Raw genomic sequence first — 18737 nt, 5'->3', positions numbered from 1 at the left:
TTTTAGTAGCAGAGGGGGTTGTTAATCAGTTTAAGCTGCTTTGGTGTTAATGCAATTAACAACAGGTCTACCAGAGGGCCAACAATGAGACAACCCCCAGGACACTCACAATTTTCCCTCCTCGTCTTTTCTGGGTTACTAGCTCTGCAGGCAGTTACTCTAGGAGAGCTGGACAGGGCAGTGGAAGGTCGTTAACCCATCAGCAGGTCCGGTATCTGCTCCTTTGTGCAAGGAGGAACAGGATGAGCACCGCCAGAGCTACAAAATGACCATCAGCAGGACGCTGGTTTGGTGGTGGGTCAGTGATGGTCTAGGGACACATATCCATGGAGGGGCACACAGACCTCTACAGGCTAGGCAACCCACTGTAAGACCCTATGCTGGTGCAGTGGGTCCTGGGTTCCTCCTGGTGCACAACACCTGGCCTCATGTGGTGAGAGTTTGTAGGCAGTTCCTGGAGGATGAAGGAATTGATACCACTGACTGGCCTCCACGGTCACCTGACCTAAATCCAATAGAACACCTCTGGAACATTAGTTTTTAGTCCATCCAACACAACCAGGTTGCACCTCAGACTGTCCAGGAGCTCAGTGATGCCCTGGTCCGGATCTGGGAGGAGACCCTCCAGGACAACATCGATCATCTCATTAGGAGCATTGCCCAGTGTCAGGCATGCATTCAAGCATGTGGGGGCTACACTAACTACTGAGTACAATTTTCAATTGCTGCAATGACATTTTGGCAAAATGGACTACCCTGCTGCATCTTATATTCACTTTGATTTTCAAGGTGTCTTTGAATCCAGCCTCTGTAGGTTGATCATTTTCATTTCCATCAAACGATGTGGCATCCTTTCATTCACATTCAACACATTACCCAGTCCATATCAGTGCAGATATTCAGCATGATTCTTTTTCCCATTGAAATCTGACCTGTTTTCAAAGCGTTTCTTTAATTTTTTGAAGCAGTATATAAAGAAATGAGGGGTGGCTTAAGACTTTTGCACTATAGTATCCCTTAACACAAATACTTGATACAGTGGGGAAAAGCTAGCCAGGCTAAGCAGAAAGCAAATGATTCAAAGAACAATTCACATCACGGAAAAGGTCAAAAGATGATTTGGAGGAATTGTACAGTTTGGTCATCACAAGGTGCTACATGTTTATATTTATTATCATATTAATTATTTACTATTTTTATTATTATGACTGACCAATTTCCTCTTGTGTTTTTTCTACCTGCAAATCTGGTGTGCTCCATGCCGTTGCAGTCCTCCACTTCCTTCTGTTGCCTCTCTAATGAACCCCTCGTTCTCCAGACAGACTCCAACTCAACAGTCTTAGGCTGCAGCTGGTGATGTTCTGCTCTGCAATGTCAGTGACCTTGGCATGAACACCTGCTGCCAATTCTAGTTGAAGTCACCCTCTAACTAGAAGGAGATCTTGCAGTGAGCATATGTAGAATACCATGGACAGCTGCAGTTCAAGACAGTGGAGTTAGAGTCACCAGCAGGACAGACTCACCTGAGTTGAATGCAGGCTGACTTGTTTCAGCGTCAGCAAAGACATAACTTACATCATTTTGAAAAAAAAAAAAAAGAGTTTTTCAGTTATGACCAACCTTTGATGACTAAAATCTACTGTTGATCCGAGGCAGGATGGATCCATACTTTCATGCTGTTTGTGCCAAATTCTGACCCTGTCATCTGAATGTTACAGCATAAACTGAGCCTCAAACCAGGCAATGTTTTTCCCATATTTTGTTCAGCCAGTGTGAATTGTGCCCTCAGTTTCATGTTCTTAGCTGACAGAAATGACACCCGGTGTGGTCTTCTGCTGCTGCTGTAGCCCATCTGCTTCAAAGTTCAACGTGTAGTGTGTTCAGAGATGCTGGTCCACATACTTTGGTTCTAACAGACAGTTATTTAAGTTACTGTTGCTCTCCTATCAGCTCAAAGCTGTGTGACAATTCTCCTCTGGCATCAACAAGCCTTTTTGACCCAGGGAACTGATGCTCACTCATTATTTTCCTCTTTTTTGGACCATTTTCTGTAAACCCTAGGAACTGGACAGGTGTATCAAAAAGTTCATCTTAAACAAGTAACAGCATTGTCCAAACTCTTGTACACCACATGAACTAAGCAAATGCGAGAACAGATGATTTGTATTCTGTGATAAACAGAAAATGTACCAACAGCCAGCATCCTGAGCCGAAGAGATAAAAATCGTCACTTCAGGTCAGAAATTTACACAAAAAAACAAAACAGATTTGAGATCTGCTCTTTGACCTTGAGGTGAAATTAAAGGTTTTGTGACATGGGAACCACGGGCACAGCCAGTTATCAAATAAACGATGTGGACCATCATTCTAAAAAGATCAGATGATCTTATATGCTGTGCAGATATGCAGAACAGATGGATAATTCACTCATCCTCAACTGTAAGACGTTTCCTTTTTTTTTTTTATATTTCATTTTAACAAACAATGTACTTCAGTAAAAAATGCAGCTTTACAGCCAATGGTAGGCAGATGGTTTTACTCTGAAAAGCTGGTAGTTTCCCATTGTTACAGTCTCTATGCTAAGCACAGTTAAACATGCCCCAAAGAATCTTGGGAGAAAGAGGATGACAATAATTCCTTAAATGATTAACTTTTCTTTTATAAATAGCTCTACAGATGGTCACAGATTTGTCTAGCGCTCTCACCATTGACTACTCTGCAGTAAACTTGTTATGTCTGTGCCTTGAGACAGGAAAGTGGATTCTACAAACTCTCTTTTATTTACATAAAGATAAGGCTGAAATTTTTTATTTATTTATTTGGCAATAAATAAAAAAAGCCTGGCAATCAGAGGGCTAACCTTGAGTCTAGGAGGCCCATGTTAACATTCTTGGTGTAATCATTGATGAGAATCTAAATTTTTACTGGCCACGTCAACGCTGTAAGAAAAATCCTTCTGGCATCTTAAAATTATTATTATTATTATTATTAATGCTATGTCCAAGTAAATCTTTGTAAGTGTGAGTCCTGCAATGCACCCTTGCTGGCCTCCCCATAAGACTGTAAGACACTGGCAACTCTTTCTACATCTGGAGTGCTCACAAAAACCAAGCAGAGAGCAGTCGTTTCTATGATTCACAGATTTTTGTACTGACCTTTTTTAGTCTTTATTTTACATCTTTTTATTTTTTCTCATCTTTTCCCTGTAGGACACTCTGTGTATGATAAACTGCTGTATAAATTAACCTCCACTGATGAATAAATGAATCATTTATTCATACTGCTGAGAGACTTGTGTCACACATGGAGGAGAAAGAGTTCAAATTAGGACACATTTAGGTGCGATATGTCTATTTTCTCTCTCCAAGTTAGATCAAGAGGAAAGTCGAGCCGCAGGAGAGAGGACACCAATGAGAAAAGAAATCACCGGCAGCGATGATGAAATCTGTAATGATCATCGATATATAAACACATCTCACCAAAAAGCCTCTACTCTTGGTGATGTACCTCTAATGTGAGCATTAAAGGTTAGTTTCTGTATCGGTTTTTGGCTGACAGTGTCTGACTTTACAGTGCATGGATTTAGATTGTATAGGTTTCATTATTACGCTCAGTGAGTCAGAGTTTTAGTCTTGCTAGTTATTTGATCTAATCAGAAAAAGCATTAAAATCTCTACTAGCAGTAGGCGCAGTAATATTTAGTAATACTTAGTTCAGGTTACCCCTTCTTAACTCTTTTTAACTGGAGGGAAATTAAAAGTTAGTGCTATTCGTACTTTCTGACAAAGACGTGTCACAAAGCCACGGCGCTGCACTTCTTTGATTTACAACTGCAGCATTTCTTGATAATGACTGAATGTGGAAAAACATGCATACAGCAATTATTTTTCTTAACACGTGTAAGGCTGTCTGTCATCTGTTTTATAAATGGTTGGTCCTGAATTTTGTTCAAACTGTGCTTCTTTACACTGAAGCAAATCTGGGGAAGGAACATGCATCTGAGCAAGCCGCTTATGTAACAATGTCCTTTGTGGAGAGGTTTGGTCGTAATGCGCAGCATATCAGCACAAACACCTCATGCAAAGTGTCAAGCAAGTTGGTGGTAGGGTTGGGGGGGTGGGGGGTGATGATTTGAGCTTGTTTTGCAGCCACAGGAGCTGGGCTTCTTGCAGTCAGTGGGTCAGCCATGACGTCCCCTGTAAGGATTCTAGTGTGAGGCTGAAGTCCAGACCTCAACCTGACTGAAATGCTGTGATGGAACCTTTAGAGGGCTGTGCATGAGCAGATAGCCACAAACCTCAATGGCCAAAATTCCTCCACTATGATGTAAGAGACTGATAAAGTTTCGCAGAAAAGGACTTCAGGTTATTGCCGCTAATAGTGGTGCTACAAGCTCTTGAATCGTGGGGTGCATTTAGTTTAGTGAGAAGCTTCTTGTCCCCATGACTGCATATGTGTTGTCACCTACACTGATCTGAACAATTCACGTTGAAATCACACATGTACCATCATTGCATTAAGCTGCTGGATCACAGACTTCAACTTTACCGTTAAGAAAAACATCCATCAACTTGCACACTTCACTTAATTTTCAGCTGCACAAACATAAAAGATCACATAGAGGGGGAGCCACTCCGTACGCTGCATAAATACTGTTAGAAACTGCTTCAGCTCATACTGCATAAAAATCTTCCATATGTACTAATGCTACCCAAACTGAGCATTATGCTCTTCAGGTGTGATGAAATCTGGCACATTGGAATACATTAGAGATAATGAATTTCCCTCGTGTGCATTTGCATGGCAAACAGAGCTGGCCAAGGCAAGAGGTGGTGGAGGGATGAGGCTTACAGTTCTCAGCATTTCTGTTTTTCCTTTTTATGTGGGAAGTGACACTGTCACGCTCGAGCCTCACTGACAAATGAAAAATGTAAGGTTGATGACTACTTTTTCATTTGTTTCTCCGTGCTTCCTGTCAAGATTTGGAGATGTCTTTCTAAGCCCTTGTATTTTGGTACCTGCTCATTATCATTGCTTCCCCACATTTCTGGAAGATTACAGGTTTCTCAAGCAAACAAGACAACAACACAATGCAGACAGACATGCTAAAAGAAAGAGTGAAGTTAATGGGTGCGCGGCCACACTCAGACAGAAGCACAGTGCCTCGAGTCTGCTATCTGTTTTGTCCCTTTTCTCCCTCACACACGCATGCTGGCAGTCAGTCACAGCAGGGACGTCGGACACGTTTGCCCCCCAGCTTTTCCTCTGTTTCAGCCCTGAAAACGCTGAATCAAATGCTACACCATCTCCTTCACTGCGGCCTTGCTCACCACCAAAAAAAGCATAAAAGCTACAGACAAATTTTTCTCCTGAAGTGTTTTTTTCCAAGGGGTTAGTTAGTGTGTGTGTGTGTGTGTGTGTGTGTGTGTGTGTGTGTGTGTGTGTGTGTGTGTGTGTGTGTGTGTGTGTGTGTGTGTGTGAGTATTTGTTTTCCCCTTCCATCATTTGGTGCGAGTGTGTTGTGGATTTGTATGTGTGTGTGTGTGTGTGTGTGTGTGTGTGTGTGTGTGCATATTTCTGTGACAAGGCTATTCATCTCTAACAGTCCCATCTGTGAGCAACAGCCTTGTTTACTTATCCCTCGACCAGAGAGCAGCAGCAGCCTGTCCACAGGTAAGCATGCAGCCAGAGCGCAGGACAAGCTGGTGAGGGGGGCCGGCGAGGGCGGGGGGTCCGATTCTGTCTTCGTGCGGGGATAAATCATTCTTTACACGGGCGCCAAACTTCCAAACCTTTGTCTCTGCTCATGCTGTCTGCTCATCGCTGCAGAGTCATCCTTTTCTGCTCTCCATTTTGCGGCATCGTTTGCCACTTTCTTACTCCAGTTTAATTTACTCATCTTTCCAAAGCAATCTCTTTCACATCCTCTCAGTCCTCCTCTCCTTGTCCTCGCTAAGCCCCCCCCCCTCCTTTTTTTGCCATTTTTTTCTCTCTCTGCCCTCCCACACCTTTTCCTTTGCTTAGTGGCTGTCTAGTTATCTGTCTAAAGCCATCCTTTCCCATATCTCAGTCTTTCTCCCTTCTCTCCTCTCCCTTCACTTACCATTCACCGGTCCAGCTCGTCTTTCTCATCCGCTGGTCAAAGCTTCTTTCAAAACATAATCATCTTCTTTCCTCAGCCTGTTTCACTTCTGTCTCAGCACTGATTCTCATCACCATATTCTTAGCCCCATTCTCCCTTTCGGTTCCTGACAGAGGACAGGGAACAGCCGGCATGAGCTGATGGGGTGAAATAGCACCCAGTGATGAATATTCATCTCGTCCCGCCAGTCGCCGTGTCACAGAGGCCCGTGGAACACAGATGCCACCGTGTATTTGTCTCAGCCAAGATGGGACCCACGGGAAGTTTTCTTCTCTTTAAGGCTGAGGAGGGGAAGAAGCTCAGTAATTCCCACCCTTACCCACACATCCCATACATTCAAGCCACTTCAAGCCCATGTTAAAGGCAGATGGAGAATGATGTGCTGAACTGTGTACACAGAATCACACATTTAGGTGCAGCTTAGGTAGCAGACAGCTGGAAAAACACTGGATAAATGTTTGCTTATTTTGTTGCATAGTCATAGAGCAAAAAAAGCCTTTTTCTTCCTTTTGTGGATGACATTTTTCTCACAGGTGGCGCTGTGATGTAGTACTCTGGCTGGCTTTCTGTGTGGCGTTTACATGTTCTGCCTGTTCCTTTGCGGGTTTTCTCTACGTACTCTGATTTCCTTCCGCAGTCCAAAGACATACAGATATGAGCATGAATCTGTCTGTGATGGTCTGGCAACCTGTATAATAATATATAATAATATACGCTTATTTACGTGAATCAGATTTTACAACTTCTCCTTTTTCTTTCTTTCTTTTTTATTTTTTTGGCAGTGAAAGATTGTAATCAACAATCAGTCTTTCTCAACAATCTCTGATTTCCTGCTCACATTCATTTCTTTCCCTCCAGGCGTCTCATTTAGATGACTGATCTTGACTTTTGTGGCTTCTCAGACTTTGAGTTGAGGCAGGGTGCGTTTTGAAATTGAGCATAAAAACAACAGTGTGCAAACATGAAAAACACAAAACAAAAAAACACACATACACACACACACACACCACACTGCACCGCTGTATCAGAATGTAATACAGACACATTATAACAGGCTTGGCAAATACATCACGATGTGCACGAAGCAACTGAAGCTTCTGCTGTCGTGACTAAAAGCAGACAAAAGCATCAGATCCATGTGGAGAGATTAGGGGACTGTAACAGTATGAGCTCACCAAAAATACTACATTTTTCTTACCTTTTTACATTGATTTTCACCTTTTATGGCTTGACTGGAGCTTTTTTCAGTCGCCCGTTTTTTTGAGGCAGCCTTTTCTTCTGCATGTGGATAACAGCACCTGACAGGAAAATTAGAGCCACCAGCCTAATATCTATAAATACGTGTGAAAGGGTAGCAGGTGATGACACACCTTAATCTGTATTTTCTGTCAGTGTTCTTCAATTTCTTTTTAAACTAGATGAGGAGAGATATAACCCTAGTATTAACCACTGACCCCTTGTGACCTCTTACACTTTTAGATATTAGTTTATAGCTTCACCAAATACTATTTCATTAGTCCCAGGACATCACAAACCTGTTCAGTGTATCCGCTGGTCTGATAATATAGTGGCACTTGAAGGATGCTTAAAGTCAATCTTTGTCTTTGATTGTGTTTCCTGCCTTGGTGGACCAAAGCAGAAACGTTTTCCTTTAATTTTGCTGCAAATTTTAAACAGTTGCCGAGAGGCTCTGCTTCAGACTCACAGATGAGTTTCTCTGAAGGCTCCCTGTAAAATGTAGAAGAAAAATAAGGCTAATGGATTAAAAGAGAGCGGGGTCAGATGGGGCGAATATGCTGACATGATTGGGGTTCCTGCCCAATTAACTGGAGATCACTTAAATGGTTGGCGAGCTGAATAGGTCATTATCCTGAAGAGCTTTAAAGAAACCCATTAGGGCTTTTCAAAGCTGGACCCATGACTCTCCCACTTTAGTTTTACATTTCTCCAATAAAAAAAGAAAAACCCACATGGCTGATTCTGCTCTATGGATGCTGCTGGCCTTTTTTTTTTTTCTCTCTCTCTTTTTTGTTAAATTCTTTACCTTGATTGAATCTAAGGAACAGGTTCAGTCATGCATGCCAGTGTGTCTGCAAGCTCAATTCTCTACACACTCTATCAGACATTCAGTGCTATAAGCTGTGACGCATTGTATAAGCTATAGAGGAACTTTATCCTTTTACACCAAGCTAAGCCAAAAGGAAAAAGACCAAAGAACAAATCAATGTTTTCCACAAACTGAGCACTGCACACAAAACAAATCCAAGAAATATTGACTTTCACGTTAGCCCTGAAAAAGAGATGGTAAACTAAACAAAGTACAAATGTTTCCCTGAACAGCCAGAGAAACATGAATTGCAACATCAATATATACAGCTGCAAAGGGACTGGGTGCATAAAAGTCTTTTTCAACTGGATTCCACATGCACGGTGTGTGGGAATCATTCATTCATGCAACAGCAGCTCTACATAATCACACCCTAACTGTGAACATCACAGCAGCATCTCCTATATTAGTCATGCAGTCCCACCAGCACGTTAAACATGAGGCAGTCTGTTTCAGCCTCCTCCGAATCCCCATCATCCCTTAACTGAATTAAAACTACATTTATTTAAAAGAGTTTTTTTTTTAATGATGGCTGTATAAAGTGGTTAAAAGTCCAACATAAAATTATGATAAGACTGGGAGACCTGGGTATGACTGTCCTTGTGAATGTAAGAGTGCTACTAGTTTCTCACTTCCCTTACGCAAGCTGACTCTAATTCACTGACACTGTTACACACAATGAAAATAAAATCAGCAACACTAACAAACAGCTAAATTAATCTTAGTTACTTTTCATTTTAAGTGGATTATGGTTTGCCTATTTTTGGTCAGCTTATGTACAAGAAATCCCCACGAGCCAAGATCTCAGCTCAAAATGCTCTGTTTCATTTTTTTTTCTAGTCTTGCATCTGCATGGCATGAAAGAGAGGTGATATCTTTAATATGTTCATCTCACACACACAGTTCTCGCTGTGAAGATAGAAGCCCTACCCTTCTGCTGTTCAAACCCTCTATTTGCAACGGCCGGCTAATCAGGAGAAGGCGGGCTTAAAAGGAGAGGAGCTAAAATGTCTTGAACTGAGAGGATGTGCAAAGATCCAGTATAGTATAAATAATTTATAATATAATTATTTTGAACTGTGAATCATGCAGAGTGACTCTAGTAGAGTTGAGGAATAAAAATGAAGCGGATCCAGCAGATAGAGTCGTGTGAAAGAGGAAAGGTTTGACAGGATTCAGTGCTCTGCCGTAAATAACTAAGCATATCCTGTCATTCGATAACATGTAGGACCACCTTTAGCAGCAAAAACTTGAAGTAATTATTTTCTGTGTGACTTCATCAGTCTCTCACATCAGTGTGGAGGAGTTTTGCCCCACTCTTCTTCTACATGTGGTTTGTGGCTATTTGCTTATGAACAGGTCCAGCCACAGTTTTCAGTCAGATGGGTTGCTGGGTCCTTTTCCTTTCCAGTCATTCTGCTGTAGATTTGCTGGTGTGCTTGGGATCATTGTCCTGTTGCATGACCTAATTTCTGCCAAGATTTAGCTGTCAGATAGATGGCCTCACATTTGACTTCTGTATACTTTGGTATACAGAAGAGTTCCTGGTTGACTCAATGACTGCAAGGCGCCCGGGTCCTGTTGCTGCAAAACAAACCCAAATCAGCACCCCCCACGTCTTGCCCGACAGTTAGTAGGAGGTGTTCATGATGTTGAACGTTACGGCCAAACATCACCACACTGGTCTTGTCTGTTTAAAGGACATTGCTCCTCACCACTTGTGGCTTATTTAGATGCACCTTTGCAAAACCTGAGCTGCGGTGCCATGTTCTTTGTAGAGAGAAGAGACTTTCTCCTGGCAGCCCTTCCAAACAACCCATACTTGTTCATTCATTTTGTAATTGTACTGTCACAAATTCACAAACCTTTCTTTTTGCACGTCTGTATATAAATTTTACGCTTGCTCCGTCAGGTCCTTGCTGTCTTTTGGGACCCAACAGGCTTCTTTATTCCTTTGCGTCTCTTGCCAGGTGTGTAGCATGGCTTCTGGTAGAATTCAGTCTGCAGGTGATGAAAAAGAGCATAACTTATTGCTACTAATGAACTGCTCATTTGTAATGGTGGTACATAATGGTGATGAGCAACAGGAGTTCACAGTTTTCCCCACGTTTTTATTCCTAACCACATCTCTTGCAGCAGAGCCCCGGTAGAGACATTGCCATATGACCTAATTATCTCTCATTAGTGGCCTCAGTAATTACAGGCCCTTTTACAGCTCCATCTCCTCTGTCTCACATAGGAGGGGATTTCAATTAGGCTTGCCTTGCAGCTCTGCCTGCCTTACTCTCACAGCTAAGCCACGCTGTCACCTGTGTAGCCAAGCATAGCCAAGTGGCACGCAGCCCTATGCTCACGGAAAGTTCCCAGCAAGTGTTTCTGCATCTGAGTTTTATTCATTCCATATCATACCCCCATCAATGAGACATGACAACGAGACAGCTTGAGGAGGTATCTTCTTTCACTGAAGAGAAAAATAACCTTTTATGCCATCTTCTTCAAACAGCACATCATGAAAAATACATAAGAAACAAATTATGTATTGCAGCAGATCTTCCTGTCACAGGTAAATAGCATGTGATATGCAAAGTCTCAGACATCTGAGTGACAGAAAATGCCTCCATCGAGCCAGATTCGTCAAACATAACTGGAAGGGAGAAAAGAAGATTGAATCATCGACCCTTACATTATTCAGCTAAAAGCACAGTTAGATTCATAAGTGAAGGAAACCAAGGGGGAGAGAATGGAGGCAACACCCCACCCCACCCGTGCTTATCATTTAACTCTCACTCCAACCCCAGAGCCAAATCATTCACCCTAATTAAAAGGCCAACGAGGAACACCAATCAATACTGCAGAGGGATAATTAACCCCTTGTGTTCTCAGTTGTCTCTACAAAGGTGAAATTGAAATTGATTGAGATTCTCTTTTGTTGGCTAAGTGTTGCCCTCAGCCGGGTGAAACAGTGTCTAATAATGGCGCACGTGCCGCTCTCAGGAATAAGTGGCATTGACGCTGAGTGCAGCAAAGGAGTCTCCTCAGTAGAATACTCCGGTTGAAGGATTGCTTTTATTTTGAAAATGCGCTCCTCCAAATGGAAAGTAGCCACACCAAATAGAAACGCTGTAAAGGAAAAGGATGAGTTTCATTACTTAATGCAGCATACAGTATTCAGAGTAAAGCAGAGAGCACAGCGAGCATGTGTGTTTAATGGACACTGGGAAAGGAAAATCGTAGTGGTTAAATATACACAACACAATATGCAAACACATTTCAGTAGCCGTTTATTCGTGTGTGTGTGTGTGTGTGTGTGTGTGTGTGTGTGTGTGTGTGTGTGTGTGTGTGTGTGCGCGTATGTTTATAATACCTTGTGGGGACAATTTTCCTGACATATACTACGTTGTGGGGACAAATTGCTCCTTGTGGGGACTGGAACCTTGTCCCCACAAGGGGAAACCCTGTTTTTGGGTCAGGGGTCAGAGTTAGGGCTAAGTTATGAATTGAGTTTAGGTTAGGGTTAGGGTTAGGTATGTGATGGTTAGGGTTAGGAAAAGGGTAAAGGTAAGGTTTAGGCTGTAGAAATGAATGGAAGTCAATGGAAATTCCCCACAAAGATAGCAAAACACACTTGTGTGTGTGTGTGTGTGTGTGTGTGTGTGTGTGTGTGTGTGTGTGTGTGTGTGTGTGTGTGTGTGTGTGTGTGTGTGTGTGTGTGAATATGAAATACAGCAGTCTCACATTTCCATCATTTTAACAAGTCCACTCTATCGGCACCCTCAGTGACCAGTGGATACTACTGGAACCACAAAAAACCAATTTCTCTTTTCACCACAACTTTAACAATATCTGTCAGGTCCACACTCGGCTCGGCTTCATTACATTTTCCTTTACTGGGCCTCAGATGTCACGACCCCGAGAGAACACTTCGTCCAACAATTCTACTTCCTCCTGGGCTCGTTCTCATCTGCTCTAAACCAACCACCTTCTTGCACCTGTGTCCATCGATCCTCAGCAACAAAAGGGCATCCCTGCACATTAATAACCTTATTTGTTCTGGCCTGGTTTTACCACTGAAGTGCACCATGACTTGCATCAAAGACACATGATAAACATTTCTTTCTTTCATTATGGGACTTACTTCCTGCTTCGGGCAGTGAAGCATACATACATGATCCCAGTAATAAAATTAGAAAATAGGGCAAGTCTGTGGCATTTCATTAGGGAGGTTTGGATGAAAGGTGTTGCCGAGCCCCAGCTTTGCTGAATGAGGCTGAGCTGCAGGAACAGGGAATTATTCTCATAATTCATTTTATGGGGCAGCTGAAGCTCGTGTCAGCTTGGTCTAAACCATTTCTCCTAAACATTTGATATCCACGAAATGTTGCTACATCTGACTGATTATTAATGCAAATCGTTAAAATACCGATGAAGGTTTGCTCCAATAATTACGTTTATGTGAAAGAATTCCAAACTTGGAAAGACATAAGAAAAGTTTTCACTTTTGAAATGCTGAGCAGCAAACACCGGAGGACATCACTTTTCTGATACAAGGGTGCTTTGAAATCAAAATGTTTAGATGCATTCACCTTTTAAGATGCCTGAGGGCAAAGTGAACCAAAAGCTGAACAAAAATAATAAGTAACCAGAATTAGCATAAACGAGCATGGACTCTGATGAAACAAATGGGAATTTGCATGTTACTTTCAATAATTAAAGACATTAAAATTAGTCATTAATATCGCTGAAAATATTTGAATTAGAACAGCAGAGACTCTCAAGGTTTTTCATGTGGTAATCACCTGACTAGATTTTCTCTTTGAGAATGAGTCAGCAAACAAAAAAGGTCCGGTCTGAAAAGACATCAGACTTCAGGCAGGTACAGCTTTGAAACCTGCTATAATGAGCTGTGACAGTTGGGAAGCTGCAGACAGAAATTCCTCTCATTAGCACTGAGAGTAAAGAGCAGCGAGTTATTAAATATTGCTTTCTATACTGGGCGGGACAAAGTAATTTGGGGTTGAACCATGCCACCCTCAGTGTAGGCACATATTATAAATCCTTCTCTGCTGTGGGGGGGCGGTATATTTAAGAAAAGTGTGTATCTGGTCGTCAGTCCTCCACTGTCGCTTTGGCTAAAGCAGCTGTGCTGGATCACAAATATCAGTTTTCTTCCAACAAAAAAAAAAAGGCTTCATTGGTGGTGCAGAACCCCCTGGGGGGAAAGCTCTTATTTCATGAAGATAGGGATGGGAAGAAGCAAGCCTTCAAGTTACGTGCTGCAATAAGTAGGTAATGATGCATAATTATTTTGATTTCAGCAAAATTTTCAAAAATCATTAAGCCCATTTTCACAGTCTGGAGCCAGAACATTCCAGGTAAGAGGGATGCATCGTGGGGAGTAAGTAGCTCTCCAACAGTTGAAACTGATAAAAGGATCGGGACGGGATGAGGCGGGGATAAAAGTAGCTAAACAGAGATGGGAGAGGAAAAATTAATTGACTCTCAAGAGACATGGAGCGGTGGAAGGACGACCTCTGGGAAACCTAAAACAGGTTGGGGAGACTAAAGGACTGACTGGGACAGGACTGTGAGAAAACTTCCAGAGTCTGGATGGAACGAGGAGACAACTCTTAACACTTCCACCCTTTACTAGTAGCAAGGCCCCTGTAGTGACAGAGACATGAATAAAATAGATCAGAACAAGATCAAAAGTCATTCAGTGAAAAGGTAGGGTAGAAATCGTACCTTTTATGAAGGATGGTAAAGGCCAGGTCCACAAGGAGGAGCACCGGGGACTGCTAAGAGCCTTTGAGTCGCCCCTGACGTTATGTAGTGCTTCCTCTTTCTCTCCCCACAGGACAAAACCCTGCAACTGTAACATCACAAGCTATGCATCATAACCACTAACAGCACCACTAATCACACCTCAGGGTACCATTAGCTGTTAATTTATAAATATTTTAGTCTTTTATTTGACACTGTTTAATTGAAATACCCCAAAATCCTGCTGCTGCTGCTGTTGTCTTTCCTGAGACTGAAACTGGAACACGCATGGGTAAAATTTGGCAGGGATGCTGAAAAATGTTAATCGCTTTGCATACTTTGGCATGTATATGCAAAGTTATTAGGAGGATAAAAACAGTCCAATTTCCATGTTCCATAAAAGCCGCTGAAAATAATTATTCAGTAAATAAGACGAAGGCCTTTGTATGTGCCATTCAAATATTGTGCCAGCAAGCATGGACTCGTCTCCAGAGATAATCCCTGGTAGAAATTATGTGCTCTGTAACTCCCGGATACACCCCTGCATGCATACACCTTGTTGGTTTTTAGTAAAGTGTATATCACATGATGAAGGCCTGGACTCTGGCCAGTGCTGAAAAAGGCATCAGTCAAAAGTGTAACGTGTGATGTGCTCAAATGAGGCTGCAGCTATTTTCAAAGATATTTTCAAAGTGGTTTCATATCAAATGGGTGGCAAAAATGCAGCCACCCCCACACACAGGTAATTATTAAACTGCCATTACAAATGAATGGGGATACTACCGTGGAGCCACATCCCAGCATAGCATTCATGGCATATACAGGGTAAAAATAGTATTAATACCTACAGTGTTGCATTGATGACATTCCTATATCCGGTTAATCTAATCTCCTTATATGAGCGTAGTCCTTGGGCAGCATAAAATACGACAGCTGTATTTCAACATATTAGAGGCTCTCTCTGTGAAGGATAATGGCCAGTAAGGAGAAAATCGGACAGGCTTGCTTTTAGAGTGGATTCAACCTGCCCAAACCGACGTCACTGACACCAGGGGCCGCTCCTGACTGACTGCAGCTTAGTGAGAGATGACATGACAAGCACATAGTGCTTTCTGCTGCACATCCCTGGTGTCATAAGTGACCCACTTTCCCCCCCTCTAATTGCAATTCCCTCTTTAAAACTGTATTACTATGCACAACTGAAGATTCATTGTGCAACGGCAGTCTGCAGTGAATCGCAAAAAAATGAAAGGGGAATTAGTGTTTGTTCTCAAAGTACATCTGTGCGTTTATTTTGCGAGTACAAGCAAATATGTTATTATACACTTCACACCCCTTGCACTCAAATAATGTTTTTATATTATGTGATTTTATTCAAATCCTGTGAATAAAAGGGGCTGAAGACAAAGTCGGACCTGCCCTTCCTCCCAAAATGAGTCCAGAGATCAGGCAACTTTATACACTGACAAGTTTGCACCATGAAGCTTTTTCCAGCAATGCCCACCAAAACATTAAAACCACAGGTCGTCTTAGAGGAGCAGGTTTACAATATGTGCTGTGCCCTGTGATTAACAGCTTATTCAGAGTCCTAACAAGATAGATTTCCATTGTTTCCAGCTGGCAGTGGGTTTTCATTTGTCTAGTTTAGGTTACATATTTTGTCAGATCAAATGGCAGCAGGAGGAGAAAAAAAAAAGCCCAAAACATCTATTGCAGCTCACCAGACTGCAATAAAGTGATGAAGTGCAAGAATGCCCACAGACAAACACTTCAGTGTTACATCTTCATCAGCGTCTCATCGTGCATCTCGAGTCCTCGTACATACAATGTGGTTATGTTATAAATCTCAACTATTGCGAGTTGATTAGGCTATCCAGACTGCTTCATTAAACAACTTATCAGTGGACAATGGAGTGTAGCATGCCGGGGAATCTAGAAGAGCAGCCAGTATGTTCTCCAAATCAGCAGAAGATGTCCACAGTGCTTTGAAATGAGACGCTGAGCTGTAGTTTGATGTTGTACTAAAACGCCATTTTAATTGAATGGGAAGTGGAAAACAGCTGAGTTTAGAGTTGCTATTATCAAGTGTGAAGAAAAGCCACCTCATCTGATAAGACCTCCTGGACATCCTGTAATTTACGTGAGCGAACGCTGCGTGGCTTCTCCTGGTTCCAAATGCAGAACTGGGTGTATCAACCAACTGCTTAATGGCTGGCAGAGAGAAAACCTCCCACACTTCCTGTTTTCCTGCTGGGCCTCACTCACAGGGGATTTTCCAAAAATGAATAATACATCTTCTCCATTTAATTTGGAAAGCAGTCATAATGAGGCATTTCCCATCTCCAGGCTCTCAGGTGCCACGAGCACTGTGCGGCTGAATTCAAAGTTAACTAAACTGACATAAGGGTGAGACTCTTAAGACATGCACAGTATTCATATTTTAAAGGAGTGCAGATTGCTTAAGTTATTTATATCGGTGCAGATTACCTCAGAGTGGCAGAAGCATGAAGCTCAGATGAATGGTCGTGTGAGGAGCCCAGGTAAACACAGTATGTGAAGGTTTCTAATATGAAGCATGACAATCACAACTTAAGCAGTACTCAGGAAAGTTGCTTTCCAGCCCAAAGCAAGACTCTAAATAGGGTTTCCACTTTAAAGTTTCTAACATGCATACTATTACTATTTTCAAGCTCCATTAATCTTTTTTTTTAATTAACTCTAAGTTAAATGACTTAATTTAAAGGTAAATGGTGTGTATTTTGAAAGGTGAAAGGTGTTATTGTTAGTAAATGTTTATCAGATCAAATATACAGTACACTGCATGCTTTGGTCCACATGGGAGAAAGTCAGTTAAACGCTATCTGGCAAAAGAAGAATAAGAAGCTTTGGTTAAAACGAACAATCTGAGCTGCTTCATGGGTCACATTAAGAACTGCAGCCACAGCTGGTTACTTTTATACATCTGGGGAAATAGCAAATTGGGAACAAGGTGGTTTGTCTGAGTCCAATTAATGAAAAAAAAAATGATAATCAACAAAAACTGGTCCTAGGAAACACTCTGGCTGCTTCCATATTATATGAACAGGATGGTGGAAAGGAGTGTTTTATCAGAAATGGGTAAAAAAGCAAATCAGAGCTGAAAAGTGATTTTATCATGTGGACACAAAATAACTGCTGTTGCTGTGTGTTTTGTGTTTGTTAAATGTGTCGACAGGCAGTTTTTTGCAAACATGTGACCAATAACATCTTCAAAGCCTTGTCAGAGCTCCCTTCTTAGGTCTTCTGCCCTCTAGTGGCCAAAAATCAATAAATGTTGCTTTATATCATGCTGCCAGTGAAAACACGCTCATCACAGTATGACACAAAGATGGTTCAACTTCAGAGAAATCAGTGTTGGCGGTTAGGGAAGCAGACGCATTTCTCTAGTTTTGCTTTTTGCTAGTGTTTGTGTCACTGCTGTTATCATGAGGCGGTACATGCAGCCCTCCAGGCTGCACAGCTAGTCCAGCTCCTCTGGGACAAGAACTTTCTCTGTGCTTTCACAAGCCGAGGTAGAACCCGGCACCAGGACTGGAAGTTCCTCCTTTGTGCAAGGAGGAACAGGAGGAGCACTGCCAGAGTCCTACAAAATGACCTCCAGCTTGTTACCCACGTGCGTGTTTCTGACAGAAACACACACTCCATGAGCACAGCATGATGCTCAGCATCCTTTAGTGGGGCCTGTGCTCAAAGACCAGCACTTGGCAGCTCAACTGCAGGTCCCCTGACCCCTGTTCTCTTCACAGTTGAGAGCAGGATCACTGAGCGCATGTGACAGGTGTGAAAGAATGTGGAGGTGGTGTGGATGGACCCATTATCAGGCCTTGTGCTGGTGCAGTGGGCCCCGGGTTCCTGCTGGTTCAAGAGAATGCCCAGGCTTATGTGACCACAGAGTGTAGGAAGCTCCTGGATGATGATGGCAGTAATGCCACTGACTGGCCTTCACATTCTCCAGACCTAAATCCATCTGAGAGCCTTGTTACGTATCAGTGCATCTGAAGCCATCAAATAGTGCCGGCGATTTCGATTTTTGACTTTACTTTCTGGTGCGATTTTGAATCCAGTCCTCAGAGGGTTGATTTTGGTTTCCACTTTTTGTCTGAATGAAGAAAAGAGCAGCATGACGAGCAGGAAGGAGACACGGGGGAGTATTGATGCGATAAAGGGGTATGACCCATGAAAACCCTCCAGGCCTGGGTAAAAACACAGTGACACACACTCTCACTGTAATTTTACCACAAAGGAGTCGACCTCTCCACCGATGTAAATTTATCGAGGAGGTTGTAACATTTTATAGCTGGTACTCTGTACTGGATGTGACCACATTTGCTCAGAGACTGAAATTATGATCCCAGACATACTGCTGAAGAGCAATAACCTCACCCAAATTATTTTTCATCACTTTGTTCAAAATTGCAATTAATGGCTAATTGCGAGCTGTAAAGCAGCAGACGGTTTTCTGCACGATAAACAGCCTCTCACTCTATTTCTAAGAGAAGGAAAAGTGAGTGAAAGTATTTCTTTGATTGAAATAGTGATGAAAAATATCAAGACTGCCTCCCATGCAGAAACAGATGGCATCCAGTTTGCTATATAATCCCTTCTGAGTCACTATCAGAGCATCAGGAGCATGTGGCCTTTATCAGTCTAGACTACTTTATCACTTAGCTTATTTACAGATCAACAAAT

The sequence above is a fragment of the Archocentrus centrarchus genome, chromosome 22 (assembly GCF_007364275.1).
Source record: "Archocentrus centrarchus isolate MPI-CPG fArcCen1 chromosome 22, fArcCen1, whole genome shotgun sequence".
NCBI classification, from domain to species: Eukaryota; Metazoa; Chordata; class Actinopteri; order Cichliformes; family Cichlidae; genus Archocentrus; species Archocentrus centrarchus.
This window is presented reverse-complemented; position numbering follows the sequence as displayed.